Source organism: Chrysemys picta, chromosome 2 (genome assembly GCF_011386835.1).
Source record: "Chrysemys picta bellii isolate R12L10 chromosome 2, ASM1138683v2, whole genome shotgun sequence".
NCBI lineage: Eukaryota > Metazoa > Chordata > Testudines > Emydidae > Chrysemys > Chrysemys picta.
This window is the reverse complement of record NC_088792.1, coordinates 192,975,659-192,991,328: the sequence shown is the minus strand read 5'-3', so window position 1 is coordinate 192,991,328 and position 15,670 is coordinate 192,975,659. Positions and strand designations below refer to the sequence as shown.

General features: G+C 42.4%; 1 long non-coding RNA gene across 1 annotated transcript in view; it reads right to left on the bottom strand.

The window, feature by feature from the left end:
• The window catches only part of LOC135981665 (uncharacterized), a 105,753-nt gene extending 90,850 nt beyond the window's left edge, over window positions 1-14,903 (bottom strand). Inside the window, exon 1 of the long non-coding RNA XR_010598804.1 lies at window positions 14,763-14,903. This is a non-coding gene — a long non-coding RNA (uncharacterized LOC135981665). The remainder of the gene's footprint in view (window positions 1-14,762) is intronic.
• Between the last annotated feature and the right edge of the window lie 767 nt (window positions 14,904-15,670).

The window sequence follows — 15,670 nt, the reverse complement described above, 5'->3', positions numbered from 1 at the left end:
AAGTTTAGCTCCAGAATGAACAACAGGGAGAGACTTGACGAGCTTTGTGTGGCTTGAAAGCTTGTCTCTATTGGACCAACTTCTGTTGGTGAGAGGAGATATTACCTCACCCACCTGGTCTCTCTAACAGGGAGAGCAGACAGAGTTAAGCTATCAACAATGAGACACTGTGAATGGCTATCCAACTACAGAAACAGTTTCTCCTCCCTTGGTGTTCACACCTCAACTGCTAGCAGAGCACCTCACCCTCCCTGATTGAACTAACCTCGTTAACTCCACACTGATATATACCTGCCTCTGGAGATTTCCATTACTTGCATCTGAAGAAGTGAGGTTCTTACCCACGAAAGCTTATGCTCCCAGTACTTCTGTTAGTCTCAAAGGTGCCACAGAACCCTCTGTTGCTTTTAACAATGAGACAGATAAACTTGTTATTTAGTAGAATATTTCTGCTGGGAGCTACATAAAACTGTTTTACTCTTCAAATACAGAGCAATCAAGACCACCACCACAGAATTCATGGACTGACCCAAGACGCAAAGGATGACAAGGATATATTTTAGTTTCTTTCGTGACTAGATTCCTAGTGGATAATAATCCTGTATAGCAGGGGTCGGCAACGTTGGCACGCGGTTTGCCAGGATAAGCACCCTGGTGGGTCGGGCCAGTTTTATTTACCTGCCGACACGGCAGGTTCGGCCGATCACGGCCCCCACTGGCCGCGGTTCGCTGTCCGGGGCCAATGAGGGCGGCGAGAAGCGGCGCGGGCGAGCGATGTGTTGGCTGCGGCTTCTCGCCACCCCCATTGGCACAGGACGGCGAACCGCGGCCAGTGGGGGCCGCGATCAGCCGAACCTGCCGCGAAAGCAGGTAAATGAAACTGGCCCGGCCCGCCAGGGTGCTTACCCTGGCAAGCCGCGTGCCAACGTTGCTGACCCCTACTGTATAGTAAATACTGTAGTTAAATGTTATAGACAATTAGGAACAGTACGGCAGTGGGAAAAGAAACAAACACCAACACCAGTACAGAAGAGCCAAGAGAGAACCCTGTTGTACTGATTCTGATCTCAGGTACACTGGAATTGAATTGGCTGAGAGAATTTATTTCCCTCTTTTTTGAAAAGACAGGATTTCAGGTTGGGTAGGAGACAAGAGATTAAAGAAATGACGATACAATATATTTTAATTCAAAAATAATACTTCAGTTTAGCACTCATTGTTTTAAATACAAAAATTGTATGAATCTTTTGCATTTTGATGTATTTTTATGATTTATATCAGTTTTAAAGTCATTTTACGTTTGCATAATACATTCCATTGTTGATTCTATTCAGGTTTGCTGCCTAGTTAGAAGCAGAATTTGAGCAGAACCAGTTGGACAGTTTTATACCAAGTGCTTTAAATTCAAATGCTTGTTTATAAAAAGATAACTCTCCGATGGTAGTTTAATTGTGCTGTTTATGACACACCTGGGAACTGACTTTCATTAGCTGCCTGCCCTGGTCAGATGCTTACTAAAAATGGCCATGAATCATCCCATAATATTTATGTGAAATATCCATTTAATCTCTATTTCAGCCAGTGGGATCCAAGTATTTTTTTAAACACAAATATAAATGAAATTAGTTCAGTTCAAAGTATAAGGAATGTCAGCTGGAGAATTTGCAAATCCTAATCAGATACGGCCAATAGCCAGAGGTAAAACTAGCCTTTCATTTTTGTGGGTCATCAGCATACTAATGAGAAAAAGCTGCAGGAGTGGGAAATCAGCTTTTGATTTTAAAATATTGGGACTGTGAGGAGTCCGCTGGATATTTTTAAATGAAAAGGGCTTTTTAATATCTGCAATAGATCACAAAATTATTTGTTGATCTAAAACTGGCACACTCTGGGACTTCAAGCAAGTCACTTTTCCCCATTCAGATAAAGAAATTGAGCTGAAGTGGTTAACACTTTTCCCTGGTGGGACACAGAGACACCCTGGCAAAGGGTCCCCGTTCTTTGCAAACAGCTCTTCAAACCTCAAACTTTTCTTACACGAAACCTGTCTTGCAGAATATTAACTTATGAAGGATACCATGACAAGTATCTATAAAAAGCATGTAACTTGTCAAGACTCATTGTGAAGTGTATGTTGCTGTAATTTTTAAGGAATAGTGTATTTATATGGAAAGTATGCCTTATGGACTTGAGTGCAAATTTGGAGTTTGTGCCTTAGTGATGAGCCAGTCAAGAGGGAGGTGTCACTCCTCCCTAGTCTGATGCCAAGGTAACGCAAGGCTCAATTGACTAGCCTATCTCCTGCCCAAAGCCAAAGCCATCAGAGGCACCACCAAATAATCAAGACCTCTTGGAGTTGAAAAAGTAACATTGTGACAGACAGAACTTCGCCCTGGCCTTGAAAAGAAACAAGAGGCTGTTTTCAGTATGAAACAGAAGGGACAAGTACTCTGGATCTATTTACTGAGGAAACCTTTGGGAAGCAAGCAGGTCTTCATGAAGTTTGAGTCCTGATTCTTGTGAAGCCAGCTAGCTCTGCAAGAGAGAACTTTCGGGGGAGAAAAATACTATCTTATATAGGAAAGTTAAACTAGCAATATGCGTAAACTCAGATTTGCATTTTATGGATTGTTTTGTATTGCAATCGCCTGTTTCCACCACTCTTAGTTAAATCTTTATTCTTACTTTATTAAAACATTATTTTGTTTGATCATAAATGATCACAAGTGCTGTGTGGTTTAAGGTAAAACTGGGGTGTGCTGCACCATTGGGTGTAGATCTGCAATGTGACAATAGCCAGTATTAGGGGCTGGACATACCAGGGGAACAATTCGATGGGATTTGGGGGAATTGTTAACCCACACAAGGTTAAAGAAAGGACTGGGATAAGCCCAGAGCAGAGGGAGTCCTTCATGGGGTAGCTCTCCAACACCTTTCAGCCACTCGAGCTGGGGGTAACAAAGTGAGAACTGTCACTTATGGTCTTTCATGAGAGGAGGGAGAGGGGATTTTTAGCTAATGTTTGTCAAGTGCTTTAAAAATGTGGAATGCTTGCTAAGCAAGTGTTCAATCCCATCACCTCCATAGTGAGGGACAGGAGAAGATAAAAGGAAACCATGGGCATGGGGGGGAACCTGTTATTTCTACTCCATTATGCCAGAAACATAAGCAGGGCCTACTTCCCCTCAGTGTTAAAAATATAACTTAGCCAATTAAGACATGTTTGGTGTAATGACTCTCTTCATTCTATCCCACCTTCTCCGTCCTCAGTGTCCAGAGGAAGCTAAGTCTTTGGGTGCAATTTTGGACCATGTGCTGATCCCTGTATGGAGCTATTTTCAAGAGAGACTCTTGTACATCTGATGTTACCTTTAGCCCAGTAGATACATGGATGTGATTCAGGGTCAGTTTACAAATTGAAACCCTCTACCAGGCAGACTAAATGCTATATCAGTGTTTCTCAAACTGGGGTCACCGCTTGTGTAGGGAAAGCCCCTAGTGGGCCGGGCCGGTTTGTTTACCTGCCCTATCCGCAGGTCCAGCCGATCGTGGCTCCCAATGGCCACGGTTCACTGCTACAGGCCAATGGGGGCTGCTGGAAGCGGCGGCCAGTAAGTCCCTCAGCCCACACTGCTTCCAGCAGCTCCCATTGGCCTGGAGCAGCGAACCGCGGCCAGTGGGAGCCGCGATCGGCCAGACCTGTGGATGAGGCATGTAAACAAACCGGCCTGGCCTTCCAGGGGCTTTCCCTACACAAGCAGTGACCCCAGTTTGAGAAACACTGAGCTATACTGTAGGTAGCCAGGCTTCTAATTAGAGAAGCATTAGTTTAGGAATTCACATTTATAGCTACCCACTATGCAGTCCAACCTATGGATATGCAATCTGCCGCTACTGGTACACAACCTTTAGTGAAAGACTGATCTGATCAGCAAGTTTCTATATTTTCAACTGAAAGCTATTCTAATCCTTTGTGAGATTCTTAATTATCAAAGTATTAGCAACATGAAAACATTTCATGTTCGTATACTGCAAAATGTTGCTATTTCCCATTTTTGCAACATGCTAAACTGCTTCATCATTTCTGAGGAAAGAATACTTTCCCATATGGAAAGTCTTAATACTTTTGATTAAAAGCCACCACATTGAAGTATTGAAGTTAAGTTAAATGGTAAGACTTGTATTTATAGTTATGTGGCAGTGTGCAAAAAAGGGATAATCATTTTATGTACCATTGTTTCACCTCACCTACAGGCTTACAGCATCACTTGACAGCTCTATATCATACCTCATCTAAAAATACATAAAGTAAGCTTTCAAATTATATATGGTGTGGGTGTGCGTAAGGTGAGTACATTGAATTCCAAAAGAAAATGTCCCCCTTTTTGGAGAATTGTGGTACGCCTACAATCCCTGAATGCCCTGTTATAACATGTAGTTCTGTGGCAATTCCAGGCAATGCTGCTGCCCCTGGGGAACTTGAAGTTTTGTCCCCTCAAGTGCTTGAGAATGAGTCAGGCCCATCAAAGAAACCCACAAGATTATAAGTCAATCTTATGATTTTTTTATGTGACTTCTTGTTTGAGCTTTTAAGGTTCACATTTTTCAGCCTCTCTTCAGAGCCATGAGGGCTAGAAACAATGTTTTAAAATGAAAGCTGAGATTCTCATATTAACCACATGAATCCAAGAACTGGGGTTTTAAAGGGAAAGAATCCAGATATCACAGGACGTATGCTAAAATAGCAAGACTTGGCATCTAGAGCTGGTCAAAAAAATGGAATTTCCAAGATTTCAGAATTTGGTGTCATCCTGATTTAGAATGAGAAGTCAAAGTCTCAAACTTCAATAAAGGTTGAAATTGTTTCGACTTAGAACCAAAAAACCTTATAAATCAAAAAACAAAAAAAAATATTTTTGTGGTCTCCAGCAAGAGTTTTGACATAGGCAATAAGCTCTCACAAAATATTTCAATGTCATTGAATCAGCTTCTTCTAAATGCGGACTGAAAACTGCTCTGTCAGAAGGTTTTTGCAACTCCGCTATTTGCCGCATTGAACTCAGTTTGGGCTTCTGCAAGTTCCACCATAATAAACCTGTCACCAAATCAAATACACAGAACACTATTACAAAATAGCATGTGAAAACCAGAGAACCTTCCCAAGCAACACAAGGCCTGGCATGTTTTCAGCTGCTTCTGACTGCCAGGGATGGTTCTAACACTTATCAAACCTGCAACTGCAGGGTATTGCTGCCCATACTGTAGTGCCATACGTACAAATAAGCTGTTTTGTGCTGACTGGGCTCTGGATGAGCTCTCAGCAGGGACAAATGCACATTTATCCCTCCTCCTTTTCAACTTTTAGTCATGACTTTCCTCCTTCTACAAACATACATCAACCCTGGACACATCCCCTCCTCTTATTTTTACATGCCAAAGCGGACATGGTAGAACCATTTGAAGTGTGGTGGGAAAGGCATACTTGAAATTGTGGTGCTTGCAGCCCCAAATTCTCTTGAACCCATCTTGATATCTGCAACATATCATAGCCAGGAAAAGGAAGTAAAAGAAACAGACTGCTTCCCACACCCATCCTCTTCTACTGCTAAGATCACTTGCAGACAGTCACAAAGGAGACCGGGCAAGAATTGAGAGCATTTATCATTGAAGAAATTGACACAAATACTGAAGATTCCCAGCTAAACTGCCGATAAGTGTGTATGGCAAGACATTCATCTCATGAGACATTCTATAAAGGGATTACTGGGCAGAGTAAGAGCGAAGGCAAAATAGACCCTCCCTTGGGATGGGAGATTCAGAGTAAAACTATTACTGCTTAAAGCTCAACATGTAAATCTGATGAGACTTGGCTAAAGTAAGTATTCGCTAGGCTGATTAGTCAATTACTACATAGAGCTCGTTTAATAATGGGTTAACAGTGTAACAATGCGGCCTTTGGCGGGACAGAGTATCAATTCAGGACAAATTGCTTAGAGCAGGGCAGTTACAGCTCAAAGCTGAGTGTCCTTTATTACTAAGGCACACCAAACCAGCTAAACAGAGAGGCCTTCGCTTTTACCCCACTGGCTAACCAGAAGTTATACAAGCAATTCCCTCAAACACTCCAGTTTCCCAGTATCACCACCAGGGCCACTTCTCATGGGGATGACTGGTTATCAAAACCAATACCCCAGTTCTCCCAATCCCGAAGGGCCAAGCCCCAGACTCAGGTCAATATACTAGCTAGATCTTACCCACAAATCATCCTGTTGCCAATCCTTTAGATTTTAGATAAAAAGAAAAAAATATAGATGAGAGCTAGAATTGGTTAAATGGAATCAATTACATACAGTATTGGCAAAATTCTTAGTTCAGGCTTGTAGCAGTGATGGAATAAACTGCAGGTTCAAATCAAGTCTCTGGAATACATCCACAGCTGGGATAGGTCATTCAATCCTTTGTTCAGAGCTTCAGTGTAGCAAAGTTCCTCCAGAGGTAAGTAGTAGTATTGAAGACAAAATGGAGGGGTTTCCAGGGCCTTTTATATCCTCTGCCAAGTGGAAGGACACCCCTTTGTTCTTACTGTGGAAAACCACAGCAGCAAGATGGAGTTTGGAGTCATTGCTCACATGGTACCTTGAAATGTTCCCAGGAAGACTTCTCATGTGGATTGGAGTTTCCCAAGGGCCATTGTCAGTTAAGTGTTTCTTGATTAGGCACTTAATCGAAAGAGTCCCTTCTCAATAAGCTGCCCAAATCCTTCACTGGTGCTACTTAGAATTAAACACATTGAGATACTAGTACATAGCCAATATTTATAACTTCAAATACAAAAATGATACACACATATAGACAGTATAATCATAACCAGCAAATTACATCCTTTTCATAGATACCTTACTGGACCTACTTTGTACAAGATTTGGTGCAATTATAGGACCGTGGTTGCAACAATGATTTATATGGTCACAGTTCATGTTAATAACGTCACAAACAGTAAGTGTTTTTACACTGGCTTTTCTCAATATTTATCACCCTCAATATTTATTAAGCAGGAGGCACTACTGAAAACCTAAACACACACACACACACACACACACACACATCCCCCAAATACTATCTTTCTTAGGCAAAAGAAAATGTGCTTCTTAGCTAAAGATATCCTGTTAACTGAGCCAGTGTTTAACAATCAGAAGTTATACTTTTAATTCATTCAAAGAGTGTCTCGGAATACATTAATACCTATAGAGATGTATATTGCTTCTTTAACTCTATAGCAGGAAGCCAACAGGAGAGCAGGGCTGGGAACAATTCTAGGAAGCTGTTGGTAGCAGAACTTTGCTGTACAATACACCACTGACTTTCTCGTGTCTCTCTGATTTTCAAACAGCTACAACCAATGCCATCATAAGGATGCCACGAAGTCTACAAGATATGAGCTGGTTTAAACTCAACCTTGGTACAACCTGACTTATGTAGGTCAAGAGGAGTAAGCATTTGAATAGCCCCTTTCACTAAAGGTACATTATTCTCTTGCATGGGCCCCAGAGTCCTGCACATCTTGTCACACACACTGGATGGCCAAGTGGTGCTAACTGCAAGAAAGCTTTCATATACACATCGCCAGCTCAATAGAAAACTCTGTGGCTAGACCTGCATCTGGGAGGAAGGGGCAGAGATCTTAGTATTTGTATTCTCCTCTCAAAAGGGAATTCCTGCCTTGTAGTGCCCCCTATTAGTGGACTGTGGCACTACAGGCACTCCCAGCCTCAATTTCTTCCTCCCTAGGGTTTTCTGTGCCTCCCAGTATTCATGTGGCTCAGCCCTCTGGCTGGGTTACTCTCAAAGGTCAGTACCCTTTCAGGGGAATAAATGTGCAAACAAACCAGAAGTACTTTCACCCCACTTGGGCTTCACTTCATCTTGCCTTCTGAGTTCAGTTCCCAGACCCTGCTACGGTATCTTTCAGTCTCTATGGTTCTGGAGGAGAGTCCTGACTTCCAAGGGACTTGGGGAAGGACCCTTGCAGTCTCAGCCCCTCTGGGCTACCTTTTCCTCCTCTCTGGGATAAAACCCTGAATCCCAACCAAACTGCTTCCCTGGAGTCTTTCCAGACACTATTTCATGGCCTGCCAGAGGAGCCCAACTTGCTCACTGTGGTTCCTCTCCTCAAACTGAATTTTTCAACCCTTTTAAAGAAATCATCCAGCTAATCAGGACCAGTTCTGGAAGGGGCAGAGAGTAGCTAGTCTGGTACATGTGTGGTTAAACCCAGTAATCCTTAAAGGGCCAGACAACCTGTTTCACCTCCATACTGGAGTACTGGAAACTCACTGCAACAATATTTGAATGTGGATGCAACAAAGAGGCTTCAGTTTATGTAGAATGTAAATGCCCATCTCCTCATTTGTGTAGGTCACTATGAGCCCATCAGGATGGTGCTAAAATCCCTCCACTGGCTTCCAGCATACTGCTGTTACCAACTGAGGGCCTAGGTCTTGTTCTTCAAAGCCATAAATGGGTCAGGAACCAGCTATTACATCTCCATTTGTGACCCTCCAAAATACACCCTGTGCAGTACTGGAATTAGGGAAGTCACAAAGCCCAGGACAAGGAGCACAATTGCTGAACATGCTCCCAGTTACATTGTATGAGTGCTATAGCCAGCCTTGAATTACCCTGCAGAGTGACACTAGCAAAATCCTAACCCCACACTCTCCCCAGAAATGTACATCTTGAACTGCCCAGCTCTTTCCTGGGCATACAAGCTCATGTAACGTTTGTCATTTTATGACTAGAAAATGATAGGCACAAATTCTGTTATCTCAGCTAGAGTTTTCCAAACACTTCAATTCAGACACACACTGGTTTAAATAGAACTATAAAACTTGTTTACTAACTACAAAGAGATTTTAAATGAATACAAGTAATGGGATATAAGAGTCAGAATAGGTAAAAGAAATTAAAGTAAAAATGTATCTAATGCCTATTTTAACAAGCTAAGGGTATGTCTACACTAGACTTGTAAGTCAACCTATACTAGACTTACAGCCATCCCAGTAATTACTAAGGTGGTACATGACCAAACTACCTGACTTGGGTTGGCGGCGCACATCCTGATCAGGAGCACTTCCAATGACCTAGGAGGGGCTGTGTGGAAAGATGGAAGTCCAGTCTCTCAGCTCTTCTGGCAGCTCCCTGCTGGAAGGGCAGCTAACCCACAGTCTCTTGGTGGGCTGATCCCCTACACCAGGAGCAGGGGGGAAGCTGCCCAGATCTCTATGCGAGCGGGGGCAGCTGAGCTCCAGCTGTGCAGCTTTCCTGTCAATTTCACAGCTCCTGCTGTGAAGTTGACAAGACAGCTACTAGCAGATGTAAGTAACGCAGTGTTTACACAGACACTTCATCACACTAACTACACAGACATAAGCCTTATGCCTCTCATGGAGGTGGAGTGGTATGGCATTTACATAGGTGGGAGTAAGGCTGTAGTTTAGACAGTAACATAATTAGGTCAACATAAGCTGCCTTATGTCAACCTAACTGTGTAGTATATACCAGGCCAAAGTGAATTCAAAACAAAGTTTCTCTCACCACACATTTCAGCAGTCTTACTGCCTGAATTTCTTTCAGTCTGGATCCTTCCCCCCAGTGCAATGCTGCTTCCTTTGTTCTTCAGGTGATGTTGATGCCATGGGTAGAGGGGGAAAAGCTGATAATTTGTGGCATCTGCTCTCCCTTCTTATAGTTATTTCTCTTCCTCAAGAAGCATCTCCACTTGAGGCTTAGAAGACAGAAAATCTGTGTGGATGGGAACCCCAAGCTGTTTCTTTGCCAAGATGTACTTTTTCACCCACACCTTCTTTCTGGTCAAAAATTGGCCACTTATCCAGCTGATGGATTTTGTTGACACCTGACTGAGGCATCAGCTTGCCTTTGGTCTCTGGGGAACAGTTTTGTGGCCATTCCCCCAGATTTGGAACATGTCTTAGTAATACCATATAGTAGAATCTTACAACTTTACATAGCATGCTGCTACACATATTTTACCAGGACAATAATGGGCAGTAAATTATAAGTTTTCAAATGATGCCTCACAAGGCATACTTTGTACAAAATTTCACATAATCCTGTGAAAGGGGTGAACACAGGGGTACAGACCTTCACACCTGCTACCAAGGCTCTCTCTATACAACCAGAATAAAAAGAGAAGCAGAAAAGGGAAAAAACACACCTAAACTCCATGCCAGTCTCATTTATCTAGGAAGCACAGCAATCAATTCAATTCATAGTTAGTGCTTCACAATTCACACTAGCCCATATATTTTTGTACTGATCTTTCTAGTTAAATTTAATTTTCTTATATCTTATGAAACAGCATACAGTTTTGCAAACAACATAACTTTATTACAATATGAGCTATATACAACTTATTGCTATGGAAGAACATCTTTCAATTGTTTAAGGTTTATCTTTCTAGTTCTTAGCTAGCAAAACTGTTGTATATTTGTATAACAGGGCACTCATTTCTTGAGCTCCTCCTTCAATTAGTTGCTGCTACTTCCTTGGGCCTCTTCTCACCTAGCCCTTTTATCTTTACCCCTTACCTTAGGGTTAAAGGTCCTAGATTCAGCAAAGCTCCTTTCCTTCCCTTACCTCTCTAGTCCTAGTTAGGAACTGAGCTGCTACTGCCCTGTCGCTCTTTATATGTGAGCCTGCCAGGCTCTGATTGGCTGCTTCCATGCAGCCTCTCTAGGCTGGCCTGGAGGACCCACCTCTGCTGCTCCTTTCCTGGGGCAGAGTGTAGTGGGATATGGGACCTCCAGGAGGGGGCCACAAAGGGCCAGATACACCCAGACACAATTTGTTTAGGCAGGCAGAATGTTGAATTTAGGGTTAGGTCATCTTAAAAAAATAAACCATTCCATTACAGAAATAGTGATAGGAGATTTCTTGCCAAGTTCAGAGGTGTTGGGATCTGTACCCTCTGTAATAGTGAATCAAAGAAACCTTACAGTACAGCAAGTGTGAAGTGCAGAAAAGTCAGAAATGAATGTAATACCACTTTTTAGCACAGCAAGAACTAAAAATGGAGCACCAGACTCAATTTTCAATGCCTGTGTTTGGAGGGTTGTTTGTTTGTTTTTAGGAAAAATCCTATAGTCTTTATTCAGATAAAGAAAACCCCTTTGGATGTACATGACATTAATATATGAAGATAAAAGTTTCCATGACAATAAAAATAGTTCATCTGCAAAGAGATAGCTAAAAATTTTGAACATGGGAACAACTCAGGCAGTAGTCCCCCAGCAGCTTCTTATAGACTGGTAGGCCTCAAACCTGCACTAACCCCATAGACCCATTAAAGTCACTTCTTACATCATTTGAATTCAGTGGGACCTTTGGCATGAATAGTTCTTACTTAGGTGAATTGAGGGTTTGCAGGATCAGTGACTCAAGCCCCTACTCAGGAAAGCATATGCCTAAATCCATCCCTACTGTGACCCAAAGTACCCAGCTATTCACACTCTATACCCTACTAAAGTAATCTTTGTACAAAACATGCCTTGTGAGGTATCATTTGAAAACTAATAACTCATTGAGCATTAATAATATTGTGTAATATATGTACTGGGTGTGTATTAAGAGTTATGGATACACGTTGAAATTATGACTAAAATGTGTTTAAGCCAGGCATGTCAGAGGAAGTTGGTAAACAGGTCTGTCCTAAACAAAGGAATGTGGGCTTACCTCAATTTACATATAAGCAGTAAACAGGACCATCAAGACAGCAGGGGGAGCAGATTGCAGGAAAGAGATGCAGCCTGCATTTTAGCAAACACCAGCAAGGGGGGGAAAAAAGAGAGCATGGAGCTTTCTTTACCACCGGACTCCATCTCACCTTTTTTGCGGTTTGCATAAAATTTACTTTGAGGGGTAGCCTTCAGAAGAACCATTTCAAAGTTTCACTGGACTAACAAAGAATTTCAGTTACTGTGGCAAGTTGTTGGGTTTTGTCTCTTTAAAGGTGCAGACAGATCTTATTATTCCTCTCAGTGTTGCAGGAGAGGGCTGGACATAGAACACAGGGGTTTGGGGAAGTTCATGAGGAAGGCGTGTTGGCTAACATTAACCAAGTCTGATAAAGACAAGAGTGTGTCTGTGATAACTGCTGGCAGGCTGTTGGGTTCAAAGTGGTTGAATCAAAGCTGTACAGCATGAAATGCATGCTGGTTGCTGGCAGTGTGTATCCAAGGCAGGAAGCCACAAGTAGCAGAAGCATTTTGGGGCACTCAGGGTTATAATACACCCAATGACACAACCTCTCACAGGTCTGAATAGCACTCTAGTATGTGCCACCTACTGAGCTAAAGCACATTCTTAACTTCAAGCATGTGTTTATGTCCCAGTGAGATTTAAACAAATATCTGCATTTACTCCTGATGACTGGAAGCCATTTGAAAAGCATTTTAAAACTATTCCATGCTCATACCTAAGCATTTCTTCCTGGCTTGTAGAAAGGGAGTATATTTTTTGTTTATTTTTCCTCCCCAGACCCCAAAAATTGATGTCAGGCAGTGAAATTCATGCTGCAGACCTCGAAGTTAGGACAAAAACAGTTTCAAGATTCTAGAATTGTAGGCATCTTTGCACTAGTAGTAAAAAGCATGCTTCAACAGTAGGCAAGTTAAATATTTTGGCGTGTTTTATTGCTTTTCACCAAATACCTAAAACCATTCTATAATGGACTAAAAATCACCTGCCAAATATCTTTCTGTAAGCTGAAAAATTCTTTGTGCAAGTAAACTGGTCATTGATTCTTATTAAAAAACAGACAAGCCAATTAAAAATAAAACAAAAATTCACCCACCTTCAAAGAAACTTTCAAGTAATTGCATGAGAACTTTTAATTTCTCACTCATTGTTCTGGCCATCATGATTTTTTAAAGCCAGACTGCAAAAAGCTGATCAGAGCTATATTCAGAGCTGTGTGAAACTCAGCAGTTTTGTAAAGACACTTTGCCTCCACCCCACTCCAGTTTCAAATCACCCGGGTTTGCTTCCCTAAGTTTCTCCTTGAGATTGCCTGGTTTGGAATGAGAATACAGTGAAACTGAGTTTGAATGGTTTCTATGTGAAATCATAACTCAGCTCAGGGTAATGCAAAACCAGGTGCAGGTTTACCAAAAGCTTTGTGAATCTCAGCCATTTGAGTTACCTAGCAAGTGAAACCAAGCTAGAAGAGGAATTTGAACACTAATTTGGGGGGCTTGCTCTGCTGAGGATGGGAACAGAACTTTGAAAAATTTTCAAAAGTGCCTAAGACCCAGCTCCTGAAAAAGGTATTTAAACATCTAATTCTCTGTGAGAGTCTGGCCTAATTGATTTAGGAGCCTGAGCCTATTTTCAAAAGTGACCTAGGCACTTAGGAAAATTTTACCCTCAGACTGGAGTGCTACTTGCTGACAGATACATTTGCCTTTTTCCCCTATTCTGATTTATTTTTGTCTTGTTTTAAGCAAGGCAGATCTGTAACTGCAGAACCACCACTATCCCTTTGTCTGTGAAATGCTTTTCATCCCCACCATGACTATCAGCCTCTTCTAGACAATGCTTTCCCTCCACCAGTGCAGTCTTCACAATTCAAAAAATAAAAATAATCAACATTTACCTCTTCAAAGTATAAGGACATAATCAGTGTCTCAGATACCACTATGTATTGGCTACTAATGGCCACCATACAGGAAACCTTTAACCACCTCAGGCAGGAAGCCTCTGCATGTGAGGATAGGGTGACATGTTGAAAAGAGTAAAAGAGATTTTAGGGTACAGGAAGCCTTGATAAAAGTATTAATTAATCCTATTCTTCAGTCCTTAACTCTGGCTGCTCTCCAAAAGTAGTAGACAAGCTAGCAGTATAAAGAAGTCAAAACCAATCTGAATAGCGATGAGTGAGTTTGTATCAGTAACAGACTGAGCAAACTCATTTATAGCCTCATAAGTAAAAGAATAATTCAATCTCCCTGGAAATTGAATGATCAGTATTAAAAAAAAAAAAAAAAAAAAAAAAAAAACAGATTGGATTTCTTTCCAGTCATAGAGCAACGACTCATATTTATGCCCCATGCAAGTTGATTATATAATCAAATAAAATATCCACCCACTTTATTGGGCATAAAATACAATTCATTTTGCCTTAGATATAGAAGCAAATGTAAACGCTATAAAGGGAGAACCATCTTCACTCTGATGAAAGGAAAGCATCAAGTCATTACATCCATTGTAATGCCTGCACAAAAAGGCATTTTATTTTATCAAAAGAAATATAACAAAGTGCTACCGTATTAGCCTTGACAAAATTCTTTAGCATCATTCAAGAATGACCACTCATGCCAGACGTTCATCTGAAAGCGTTTCACTATTAAATGGCAAAAAGCTTCATTAACACACAGTTAATTTTGCCCAGTGATCACTTGTGCCTTTACAAAATATTGAGTTCAACAAAACTTAAGCTTCTGAAAACCAGGAAATACAGGGTTAAGGTAAACACCCACACAACTTACCTCTGGCACCATGGAGCTGGCAAGAGCCACTGGGAATTATCTGCTTTTACTCCACCTGCTTTCAGTGTTTTATGTATAACTATACCAAATGGAGGGACTAGATGAACAAGTTGGTAGAGGCACGTTTATGATATAAGGAAATCTCAATCTTAATCCCCCCCCCATGTGAGTGATCAAAGGAAAAAGCTGCATGTGTACCTTGAGATTCCAGTTTGTATCATTTCAACAGAGTTGTGTCAGTAGCAGAGCCCTGGTATCTTCTTCCCATTGGTATTTGTCAGTAGTGAGCCTAAATGACAAAGCAGTCTGTGGGTGTAACAATGGGTAGGTTTAGGTGGTAGCCTGGGTGCAAGTTTGAAGGAATTGTAAAGGGGTGTGAAGTGGTTGTTAAATTTTACAAGTGTGTGTCAGGTGCACAGCTGCGTCTCAGCCTGATCTCTAGGCAATCTGGCAAGCTCAGCTGGGCCCAATGGCCTTTCCAAATGGTGGGGCTTCCTCATTGGGCAGGGGAGTCAGCAATAGCACAGTGGCTGCTTCACAGGTGTCATGTCCGCAGCTGTGCTTACTCTGCCCATTTCCAGTTCCTACTTGAACGAGCTTTCAGTGCTTTCTCTGGTCCTAGAGTTGCCAACTGTCTAATCACAAAAACCTAAACACCATTGCCCTATCCCTTCTCCAAGGCTCTGTCCACTCCATCCCCCCCCACCCCCACCGCCTCAGTTGCTTGCTCTCCTCCACCCTCACTCACTTTCACTAGGCTAGGGTAGGGGGTTGGTGCGGGCTTTGGGCTGGGGCCAAGGAGGTTCGAGTGTGGAAGGAGGCTCTGGGCTGAGACTGGTGCAGTGGGTTGGGGTGCAGGAGAGGGTGCAAACTCTGGGAGGGAGTTTGGATGCTGGAGGGAGCTCAGGGCTGGGGGTTAGGTTGCAGGAGGGGGTGCAGGGTGCATGCTCTGGGAGGGTGGTCAGGGCTGGGGCAAGTGATTGAGATGTAGGAGGGGGTGAGGCTCTGGGAGGGAGTTTGGGTACAGGAGGGGGCTCAGGGCTGGGTCAAGGAGTTGGGGTGCAGGAGGTGCGAGGGGTGCAGGGTCTGACCGGCCAGCGCTTATC